General features: G+C 40.0%; 1 protein-coding gene across 1 annotated transcript in view; it reads right to left on the minus strand.

Moving 5' to 3' along the window:
* TMEM178B (transmembrane protein 178B) overlaps window positions 1-12,523 on the minus strand; it is a 416,789-nt gene that overhangs the window by 335,147 nt on the left and 69,119 nt on the right. The window lies entirely within an intron of this gene.

Consider the following 12,523-nt stretch of genomic DNA (forward strand, 5'->3'; position numbering starts at 1 on the left):
TAGCTCCCTTTGCCTGGAATGCCACCACCAAGATTCAAATGACTCACTCTTCTTGTCACTCAGCCATAGGTTTAGACATCACCTCTTCGGAGATTTTCCCAGAAATCTTCTCATACCTTTCCTAATTTCATTCCTTATGTGGCACTTAGAACCATGTGACTTATTGATTGATTGCCTGTCACTCCCAGTAGGATATGAGCAGGGACTGTACCTCCATCACTACTCTATTCCCTGCACCAAGAATAGTGCCTGGCACATAATAAATGCTCAACAAATAATTGTGGAATAAATAAACTGCTTCTTGATTGTCTAGTCCAACAGGCATTTTCCAATCTTTGTCCTGAAGAACCTATTGCATTTGACAGGAGCAATCACTCCCTTGAAATTCTTGACCATCTCCTCCCACCCCTGACCAATCTCCAGGCCATAGATAGTTTCCTGGCTCCCCTAACTATAACTTCTCTGCCTGCTTTGCACACTCCTCTTCCTCTGTCTGAGCCTTTAGTGTCCATAAACCCTGGGGTTCTGTTTTAGGTCACTGTGGTAGACAGAATAATGCTCCTCTAAAGATGTTCACATCCTAATCACTGGAACCTGTATATATGTTACCTTGCATGGCTGAGGGTCTGTGATGAGGAAATAATCCTGAATTATCTAGATAGGCCCAATATAACCTCAAAGGTCCTTGTAAAAGAGAAAGTTAAAGTTGGAGAAGATGATGGACAATAGAAACAGAAGTGATATGGGGCCACAAGCCAAGGAATATGGGCAGCCTCTGGAAGCTAAAAGGGGCAGGGAATGAGCTCTCCCTCAGAGCCTCCAGAAGGGATGCAGCTCTGCTCACACCCTGATTTTGGCCCCCTAGGATCCATTTAAGCCTTTGGACCTCCAGTACTATCAGATAATAAATTTGTGTGTTTTAAGCTACTGAGTTTGTGGCGGTTTGTTCAGCAGCCCAAAAACCTAATGCAGGTCTCTTCTCCCCTGTGCATGTTCTCTTTGAGCAACTTTATGTTCATCCCTAGCTTCAATGGCCATCTGTTAGTGGGTGTTTCTCTCTCTAAAGTTCAGACTTCTACACCCAACAGCTTGTTAAACATCTTTAATTGGATGTCCTGTGGGTTCCCCAAACTCAATACACCCTCAGCTCGATCCCTCTCCCACTCCCCCACAACCTTTCTCTCCCTCTGTGTTCTCTCTCTCAGCTGATGGCAGCGTGGTGTGTCCATCCTCCCATGTGGGGCTCGTTAGGGACTTCCTTTCCTTCTCCCCCAAGTCCAATTAATCTCCAAGTCCTGCTCTTTAGATTTCATACGCTCACCCCTCCTCTCCATTGCTTCCATCACACCCCTCTTCATCACCTGCCTTAATCTCCACAATAACCTTCCCTCTGGCCTCCAGCCTCCATCCTTGAACTCCTAGACGCCATCCTCCATGTGGCATTTTTCCTTTTAAAATGCAAATATCTTAACACAGCCCTCCTTTCATAGATTCCTCTGAGATAAAAGTCAAGTTGCTAAACGTGGCTTACAAGGCTGTCCTCGCCTGCCTCCCACCTCTACCACCCAGCCTCACCACCACCCAGCCTCGCCACCACCAAGCCTCACCTCCTCTGCACCACAGCCTCTGCTTCTGCTACCCCAAATGCACTCCCCTATTAGAACACAGGAGGAAGGGAGGAAGGGAAAAGGAAAGAGGGAGGAAAGAAAAAAGGTTGGTTTTACTGCCATCTTTCCTTCACTCACTATGCTTCTCCAAAACCCTCATTTGACTAATTCCCAGTTCAAGGGAAGTAGCAGTACCCCTCCATATAAAGACACCTGCACACGTAGATATCCGCTCTTATACATTCTCATTAATCAAGACACAACTAAAAATGCAAAATCATGCTCCAAGATGCAAATTCATGTAATAGCCATTCCCTTATAGATATGTCCACCCACAGAAATACACAGATACAGAAGACACAGACAGATGCTGATCCAGCTGCAAGCACCTTCCTGTAACTAACCTCAAAATCCTCATACACAAACACAACCTAAAGACACAAAGGTCCACGTTTCTGCAGCTTAGCAAGCAGGAGAACACATAGAAAGAAGGGGTGCGAACGGATGGTAGAAGGATTACGGGTAAATGGGGGGAAAGAAGAATGGCCACGGAAGAGACAACTGGGATATAGTCATTCACCAACATTCCCCAAGCCCCAGTGACAGGCCAAACACCATGCTACTGAACAATAAGGCTGGACAATATAACAATCACTATCATTGGCTGCTATTACTGTTGTCATCAGTACTATTGAAGATCCTCAGGGAATGGGCTCTCCCTTAGAGATCCTCAGTAGTACTGATGACGATCCTCAGTAGTACTGATGATAGTAGTAACAGCAGCCAATGATAGTGATTGTTATATACCAGACATTAAGTGTTGTACTCACGCTAACTCTTTTAATCCCAGTCGCAATCTCATGATAGATATTATAATTATCCTCTGTATATACATGATGTAACAAGGTATAGGAAAGCTAAGTAATATATCCAACACCACTTTGCTAAAAAGTGGCAGAACTTGGATTCCTACCCAGGCTGTCAGAGTCCAGGATCTGTGTTCTTACCCACCTCACAATACAAGCCCCTGCCCAAGAGTAATTCGCAGGCCACTAGGCACTCACATGCTGAAGTTGGGGATTGGATGTCTTCTTCCCCCAGGAAAGCAGCATGGAATAGAAAGAAGTAACAGGTCATCGGGGGATGGACACCAGCCTTAAAGTCAGGTAAACCTGTACCCAATCCTAACTGCACTCAAATCCTGGCTCTGCGCCCAAATGCTAGCTCTGCTGCCCACTTGTTGTGGAAACCTTAGCAATTTACTTCACTTCTTTGCCAGTTTCCTCATCTGTAAGTGAGGCATTAACACCTACTTTGCTGAGTTTTATTAGAATTAAATGGATGTAGGATATAAAAGTATTGAGCATATTCCTCAGCATACAGTAAGCACTCAATAAGTAAGAAATCCCTTCCTCTTGTTGCAACAAATAGCTATCCTTCAGCTCCCTGAACCTAATGCTTTCCAGAAGTATTAGACGAACAATTGCAAACTACAGCCCTCTGGTATGTATAGTGTTCGGCCAGCAAAGTGTTTTAAAAGGCTCAGTAACTGGGCAGGAGCCCTAATTTGGGCCACAAGACAAGCAGCTCAGCACCTAGCAGCTCTTGCAATTACAGATGGCCCCCCTCAGCCCCTGAAGGCATTTCAGTTCTCAACTCCTGCATCAGCATCAAGGGGGTCTAAAACTACCTGCTTCAGATCTACAGAATCAGACTTTCCCTGGGAGGGGCCCTGCACTCTGCTGGTGAAATCCTTGTGCATGTTCATGTGTGAGAACCACTGAATTAAGGAGTAAAAGACGCTTTGTGTTTTCCAGCAAGATGCCTGGCTCGGGGGTGAATGCACTGAGCCACGATGTTGCCAGGTTTGGATGCTTCTCTTACAGGAGACAGGAAACAAAGGCCATCTTTCTGCTCCTAGAAAGAAGCAACCCTCTTAAAATAGAGTTTCCAGAAATTTTTCCAGGGGAAGTCACTGGGTCTTTCTTGCCCAGATTTCAGAAGCCAGGAAAGCTAGGCACACAGGGTTAACTCTAAGAGGTGGATCTGAGGCAGAAGAGAACAGTTCCTGGGGACAAAACCCCTGGCTGGAATGGCAGAGACAGGAGGGAAAAAGTCCTCTTCAACCCCTCCTCAGGAGCCACGAACTGACCGAGGGTTGCAGCATGGCCCAAGGCGTGAGGGAGCAGAGCCAAGGGGCAACCAAGGGTCCACCAAGCCTGGTAAGACATAGATATTTATGCTGCACAGGAACGAAGCTTTGCCTCACAGGTCTCGGGCAAGTCTTGCCAACTAATTCAGTGTGCAACCAAAAGTGACCTTACAATAATTTTCTCAGAAAAGTAAGTATCCCGGGCTAAAGGTCAGACAGTAACCAAAGACTCCAACCTCAGACTCAGCATTTCCCCCTCAACCTAGAGTTAGGATGACATGACTAACCTCCCCACCCAACCTGGAGCCCCTGCAGCCTCAGCCACCCTGAGCCCGGTCAATGAAAAGAGGCAACGAAGGTGCCATGGGCCAATTGAGAATTCAGCCTCTGGTCTGGGATGCAGGGTTCAGTCCTGGCATCTTGCCTTTCACTCTTGCTCCCTCCTTGAACTTCATCTCTGAGAAATGAGCCCCTACCTTGTTTATGCCCAAATCTCTGAGTCCAGCTAACCCCCATCCTTAAATGAAGGACTTTTCCTGAGTTTAGAGTCCTGTTCTCTGCAAGTCAGTATCCTTTAGAAACACTTCCAGGCCCCAGTGCTCAGCCCTCCCAGCATCATGGGTTCTGCACTGCAGGGACAGTGCCCCATCAGCCCCACCCAGCCCTCCGTGCTCTACCATGTCACATCTCTAGCTTTGTTCCAAAATGTTACCTTCAACAGAGAAAAAATAATTAGCACATTTATTGTGCCTCATTTGTACTTCTTTGCCCTCAGCTATTCTTTTTATTTTATTTTTGGCATAAGAAAAAACTTTATTATACCTACCATAAAATAAAATTCAAAAATACCAGCTAGATATCTCACCAACAGAAAGCAATACTCCGCTAGAATTCATAAATACCTTTTCTGATCATAAAGCTTAATTAACAGGTTGTGGAAGCCCTAACCAGAGCCATCAGGAGAGAGAAAGAAATAAAAGGGATTGAAATGGGAAAAGAAGAAGTCAAACTGTCTTTACTGATGCTATGATTCTAAACCTAGAAAACCCTAAAGATTCTGCCAAAAGGCTCCTGGAACTGCTAAATAAATGTAGTAAACTTTCAGGGTACAAAATCGATGTTTAAAAATCCATTTCATTTCTAGACACCAATAACGTTCAAGGTGAGAGCCAAATCAAGAACACAATCCCATTTGCAATAGCTGCAAAAATAAAGTAAAATAAATATCTAGGAATACATCTAACCAAGGAGATGAAAGATCTCTCCAAGGAGAATTATAAAACACTGCTGAAAGAAATTATAGATGACACAAACAAATGGAAAAACATTCCACACCCTGGGACTGGAAGAATCAATATTGTTACAATGGCCATACTTCCTAAAGCAATCTATAAATTCAATGCTATTCCTACCAAGATACCAAAGTCATTTTTCATAGAACTAGAACTATTATAACATTCACATGAAACAAACAAAAAAGTCTGAATAGCCAAAGCAATCCTAAGCAAAAGGACAAAGCCAGAGGCATCACATTACCTGACTTCAAACTATATGATAAGCCTACAGCAACCAAAACAGTATGGTACTGGTACAAAAACAGACACATAGACCAGTGGAACAGAATAGAGAACCCAGAAATAAAGCCACACACCTACAACCATCTGATCTTTGACAAAGTCAACAAAAATAAGCAATGGGGAAAGCACCCTGGTTCAGTAAGTGGTGCTGTGATAGCTGGCTAGCCATTGGCAGAAAAATAAAACTGGACCCCTACCTTTCACCATATGCAAAAATTACCCCAATATAGATGACAGATTTAAATGTAAGACCTCAAACTATGAAAATCCTATAAGAAAACCTAGAAAACACCATTCTGGACATCAGCCTTGGGAAAGAATTTATGACTAAATCCTCAAAAGCAATTGCTACAAAAACAGATGTTGACAAGTGGGACCTAATAAACTAAAAAGCTACTGCACAGCAAAACAAATTATTAATGGTGTAAATAACCTACAGAATGGAAGAATATTTGCAAACTATGCATCCAACGAAAGTCTAATCTATAAGGAAGTTAATTCATCAAGAAAAAAAAAATCCCATTTAAAAACAGGCAAAAAAAACATAAACAGACACTTCTCAAAAAGAGACATACATGCAGCCAATAAACATGGAAAAGTACTCCACATCGCTAATCATCAGAGAAATGCAAATCAAAACCACAATGAGATACCACCTCACACCACTTAGAATGGCTATAATTAAAAAGTCAAAAAGCAACAGATGCTGGAGAGGCTGCAGAGAAAAGGGAATGCTTATACACTATTGGTGGGAATATAAATTAGTTCAGCCACTGTGGAAAGCAGTTTGGCAATTTCTCAAAGAACTTAAAAGGGAATTACCATTTGACCTTGTAATCCCATTACTGGTTATACATCCAAATGAAAATAAGTTGTTCTACCAAAATATACATGCACTCGTATGTTCCTCACAGCACTATTCACAATAGCAAGACATGGAATCAACCCAGATGCCCAAAGGCAGTGGATTGGATGAAGAAAATGTGGTACATATATGCCAAGGAATACTATGCAGCCATGAGAAAAATGAAATTATGTCCTTTGCAGCAATGTGGATGCAGCTGGAGGCCATTATCCTAAGCAAATTAATGTAGGAATAGAAAACCAAACACTTCCTGTTCTCATTTATAGGTGGGTGCAAAACATTAGGTATTCGTGGACATTGGAGGCAGGGTGGAATAATTATTGGATACTATGCTTAGTAACTGGGTGACAGGATCAATCATACCCCAAACCTTAGAATAACACAATATACTCAGGTAACAAACCTGCACATGTACCCCCGAATCTAAAATAGAAGTTGAAATTATTTTTTTCAGTTTTCTAGATAATTAGAAAATAAAACAATTAATGAGCTTGTATACATAAAGGGAATCCTGAATTCCATACATTCAGCTTTTTTAAATCAGTCTAACTTTTCTTTAATACTTTATGTACTGAAACCCCTAAAGTTTAAACCATGGGTCATATGTTAAACTTGGGCTTTAATTCATCAGGTGTTGAATGAACATTGCAAGCTCTCTCAGGAAAGTTCTCCTTCCTGGCCAGATTTCATTCATTCCTTCCCTCAACAAATGTTTCTTGAGGGACAACTATGTATTAGGACTGTGGGTGAAACATGGCACCTGAACTCATGGAGCTGACAGTATATGTGGGGAGACAGATAATAAACAGGAAAGCAAACAAATAATAACGTACTGTATAATTTAAGCTATAGATGAAAGAATCAGGGTACCATAATAAAAATAAATGAGGAGCACACCCGTAGCAACAGGCATACCTGGCACCCAGATCTCCGTTTCTAAGGCCATTTTCCAATAAAAGGAACCAGGGCTCTTTGGAGAAATGACTGATTCCAAGTCTGGGGCAGGAAAAATACAAGATGATTCTGGAGCATTTTGTACTTCCAGAAAGTAAGAAGATGAAAGAAAGAAAAAAAAATGGATGGGGCAAGGTCAAAGAAACACAGGAACCAACTAGAAGAGCTACCACAGGCCAAGGCTGGAGCAACCGGAGCAACACAATAAGCAAGGCAGTACTGAATTATAACCTCAAGTGTAAAATAAATATTCATGAGTTGATACTGATATGAATAAATAATTGAATATATTAATAAATGGAGAATAAATAAATTTCTCATGCAGAAAAGTCCCAAATAATTTATGTAGATACTGCATCCTAAAGGAGGGGAAAGTGTAACTCCCAACTCTACATGGTGGTCTGTGTCTAGTGACTTCCTTCCAGAGATTGCAGTAGGAAAAGAAGGAAAAAGAAACAACTTTGCAGTAGGGAAATCTGACAAGCACTACCTCTTTCAGGTGATTAAAATCAACATTCACATTCATAAATCATATTGATAGCATGCACCCTTGATATACTGATGAAAATGGCACTTTGCCTCTGTGGTCTTCCTCTCAAATACCCATAATTCATTCTAATTATGAGAAAAACATGAGACAAGTTCCAGTAGAGGAGCAGCCTGCAATATCCCTGACCAGCACTCCTCAAAACCACCAATGTCCAAAAAGAGTCTTAGAAACTGTCAGAGCCAAGAGGAGCCCAAGGATACATGAGAAATACATGTAATACGGAGCCCTGGACGGGATCCTGGAACAGAAAAAAGACATCTGGTAAAAAGCTAAGCAAATCTGAATAAACTATGAACTTTCATTAATATTGATATATCAACATTGGCTCATTAATGGAAATAAATGCACCACACTAATGGAAGATGTTAATAATAGGAGGAACTATGGGCAGGATCTATAAGAACTCTGTACTGTCTGCTCAGTTTTTCTGTAAATATAAAACTGTTCTTTAAAATAAAGTCTATTAGTAAAAATAAGTATATAAATGTAGAGAGGAGTCTAATTTAAACAGGGTGGTCTAAGAAAGCCTCACTGAGGAGTTAACTTTAAGTCTGCACTTGAAGTTCTGGGTCCTGTAAGGAAAAGAGAAAGAATGTCCAGAGCTTAGAAAACAGTTTATGCAAAGACCTTGGCAGATCTGAGGAACTGAGAGAATGTCGAAATGCCTGACATGCCATGAACAAGAGATGGAGTAGAGGGAAATAAGGCTGAGGGGTATGCAAGAGCCAGACCACTCAAGACCTTGATGCTACAGTAAGGAAAAGAACCTCTGGCTGGGCACAGTGGCTCATGCCTGTAATCCCAGCACTTTGGGAGGCCAAGGTGGGTGGATCACCTGAGGTCAGGAGTTCAAGACCAGCCTGGCCAACATGGTGAAACCCCATCTCTACTAAAAATACAAAAACTAGCTGGGCGTGGTGGCAGCCACCTGTAATCCCAGCTATGTGGGTAACTCAGGCAGGAGAATCACTTGAACTTGGAAGGCAGAAGTTGCAGTGACCCAAGATCACACCACTGCACCCAACCTAGGCGACAAGAGTGAGACTTTGTCTCAAATATATATATATATATATATATATATATATATATATATATATATAAAATAATATAAATATATTAATATAAATATATATAATATTAAAAATTTTATATATATAAATATATATAATATAAAATATATTATACTTAAATATATATATATATCATTCTAAGTGCACCAGGAAAATACAGGAGTTTAGTTTCTCAGTTCAGCCATCTTATTTAGCAGAGCAATGTTTGTGCAACTATGGATATTTTATTACAATTATTCATTTCATAAAAGCAAATGGGGGCTCAAGTGTGGCAGCTCATGCCTGTAATCTCAGCACTTTGGGAGGCCAAGGCAGATGATCCCTTGAGCCCTGGCCAACATGGCAAAACCTTGTCTCTACAAAAAATTAGCCAGGCATGGTGGCATGTGCCTGTAGTCCCAGCTACTCAGGAGGCTGAGGTGGGAGGATCACTGGAGCCCAGAAGGTTGAGGCTTCAGTGAGCCATGATTATGCCACTGAATTCCAGTCTGGGAGACAGAGCAAGACTCTGCCTAAAAAACAAAAAATTTAAAAAGTGAATGGGAAATGAAATAATAAAGATAAAAATTGGAAGTCTTGTAAACACATTTGAGCAAAGATGGAAACCATTAGGCAGCCTGAAAAGGTAAAAATAAAGGTGAAACTAAACTCATCTTCACATATTCATTGTATTTCAGCTGACTGTGTGATTAATGGTGAAAGAAAAGAACAAAATTTAAAAATATCTTTAAAATGTTGAGGTGATTTCATTGAAGATCATGTCTGGAAGATAAAAGTTAACTTTGGTGTTCATAATTTTTTGTATCTCTGAGGAAAAAACTCTCCTGAAAACATGTAAGTCATTTTTGTACATAATTTTAGGAATAAAAAGAAAGGAACTGCTTTTACACTTTCAACCTGTAAGTCTTATCTTTAGCAGCTTGACTAAATTTTGAAACATGTTTTTTTTTTTCAGTGCCTTCCCTACTGCTTCCCAAGTCCAGCATTAAGTCCACATTCACCTCCCAAAACATGAGATAATGAAATACCCCATCCATACCCACACACATCCTCACCTCCACCCCCACTCTCAGAAGGCAAGGCCCTGGGATGAACCCATCTGGACCCTCTTCTCTCTTCTGGGGTCTTGTTTCCCCAGACCTTAAAAAGGAACTGGCAATATAATCTGTTAAATTAATTCTCTGTAAGGACCCATATGGCTCTCCCTTAAAATTTTGAATTTTAAAAGAGATCTCATAAAAATAAGAGCACCTTAAGCCAAGAAACAAATCTTTACTAATATACATTTTAGGAGTTCTGCCAATCTGGTGGGAGACATATTTTCCATTTTGAAGAATGGAAACTTATAGCAGCCCCCTTCCATCATACAACATGGACAACTAAATACTGTGTCAACTCAGAAGTCCCGTTTTATTGCTGATAACTTCAGCATATTTTCTCTGGCTATTTCCATAAACTTTAAACAATTTTTTTCATTGATACACAATAATTGTACATATTTCTGTGGTACCTGTGATATTTGATATATGCATACAATGTGTAATGATCACATGAGGCTATTTAGGATATCCATCACCTCAAACAATTATTATTTCTTTGTACTGGAAATATTCAAAATCTTCTCTTCTAGCTATTTTGAAATATACAACAAATTATGGTTAACTATAGTCATCCTGTCACATGTCAAACACTAGAACATAGCCAGCCTCTCTTCATGCCCCACACATACCTCTCCCAGTCTCTGGTAACAATCATTCTACTCTATTCCTCCATCAGATCAACTTTTTTAGCTCTCACATATGAGAACATGTGATACATTGTCTTCCTGTGCCTGGCTTATTTCACCTAACATAATGACTTTGGTTCCATCTATATAGTGCAGGTGTCCCTTTGATATACAGATTTCTTTTCTTTTGAATAAATACCCAGGAGTTGGATTGCTGGATCCTATAGTAGTTCTATTTTAAGTTTTGTAAAAAACCTCCATACTGTTTTCCATAATGGCTATATTAATTCACATTCTCACCAACAGCATATAAGAATTCCCTTCTCTCCACATTTCCCCCACCCCAGCCAGCAATTATTTTTTGCCTTTTTCATAATGGCCATTCTAACTTGGGTGAGATGATTTCACCGTGGTTTTGATTTGCATTTCCCTGATGATTAGTGATGTTGAGCATCTTTTCCTATGTCTGTTGGTCATTTATTTGTATGTCTTCTTTTGAGAAATGTGTATTCAGATCATTTGCCCGCTTTTTGTTTTTTCACAGATGGGGTCTCACTCTGTCACCAAGGCTGGAGTACAGTGGTGCAATTATAGCTCACTGCAGCCTTGAACTCCTGGGCTCAAGCAATCTTCCTGCCTCAGCCTACCAAGGAGCTGGGATTATAGGCATCAGCCACGGCGCCCTGCTTGCCCACTTTTTAATAGGATTGGGGTTTTTTGTTCTGTTCTGTTTTGTTTTCTATTAAGTTGAGTTTCTTATATATTCTGGATATTAATCCCTTACTGATGAATTTCTTGCAATTATTTTCTCCCATTCTACAGGTTGTCTGTCTACACTGTAGTTTTGTTTTCTGTGCAGAAGCTTTTTAGTTTAATATAGTTCTATTAGTCTATTTTTGGTATGGTTTTGTTGCATATGTTTTTGAAGTCTTAGCCATAAAATCTTTGCCTGAACCAATGTCCTGAAGCATTTCCCCCGTATTTTCACCTAGTAGTTTCATAGTTTCAGTCTTATGTCTTTAATCCATTTTCAGCTGATTTTTGTATGTGGCGAGACATAGGGGTCCAGTTTCATTCTTCTGCTTGTTTCTATCCAATTTTCCCAACACCATTTACTGAAGAGTCAGTCCTTTCCCCAATATAGGTTCTTGTTGACTTTGTTGAAGATCAGTTGGCTGTAAATATGTGGCTTTATTTCTAAGTTCTCTATTCTGTTACATTGGTCTACATGTTTTTATACCAACACCAAGTTGTTTTGGTTAATACAGTTTTGTAGTATATTTTGAAGACAGTATGAAGCCTCCAGCTTTGTTCTTTTTACTCAGTCTTGCTTTGGCTATTTGGGGTCTTTTGTGGTTCCATACAAGTTCTAGGACATTTCCTTTTTCATTTCTGATTTCATTTATGTGGGTCTTCTCTTCCTTTTTCTTGGTTAATCTACCTAGCAGTTTATCAGTTTTATTTATCTTTTCAAAAAAATTTTATCTTTCATTTCACTGATCCTTCGTATTTTTTTAGTATCTATCTCACTTAGTTCTTTTATCTTTATTATTTATTTCCTTTTACTAACTTGGGGTTTGGTTTACTACTGCCTTTCTAGTTTCCTGAGGTATACCATTAGGTTAATTGAAATCATTCTACTTTTTTGATATAGGCATTTATTGCTATAAGCTTCCCTCTTAGAACTGCTTTTTCTGTAACCCATTGATTTTGAGTATGTTGTGTTTCAGTTTTCATTTGTTTTCAAGAATTTTTTTAATTTCCTTCTTAATGTCTTCACTGATCCAATGGTTGTTCAGGGACATGTTGTTTAATTCCTATGTATTTGTACAGTTTCCAAAGTTCCTCTTGTTGATTTCTACTTTTATTCCATGATGATCTGGGAAGATATTTGATATGATTTTGAGTTTTTTTAATTTATTGAGACTTGGTCTGTGGCCTAAAATACAGCCTATTCTGGAGAATGTTCCATGTGCTGATGAGAAGAATTTGTATTCAGCAGCTATTGGATAAAATATTCTG

This window comes from Saimiri boliviensis, chromosome 10 (genome assembly GCF_048565385.1).
Source record: "Saimiri boliviensis isolate mSaiBol1 chromosome 10, mSaiBol1.pri, whole genome shotgun sequence".
NCBI lineage: Eukaryota > Metazoa > Chordata > Mammalia > Primates > Cebidae > Saimiri > Saimiri boliviensis.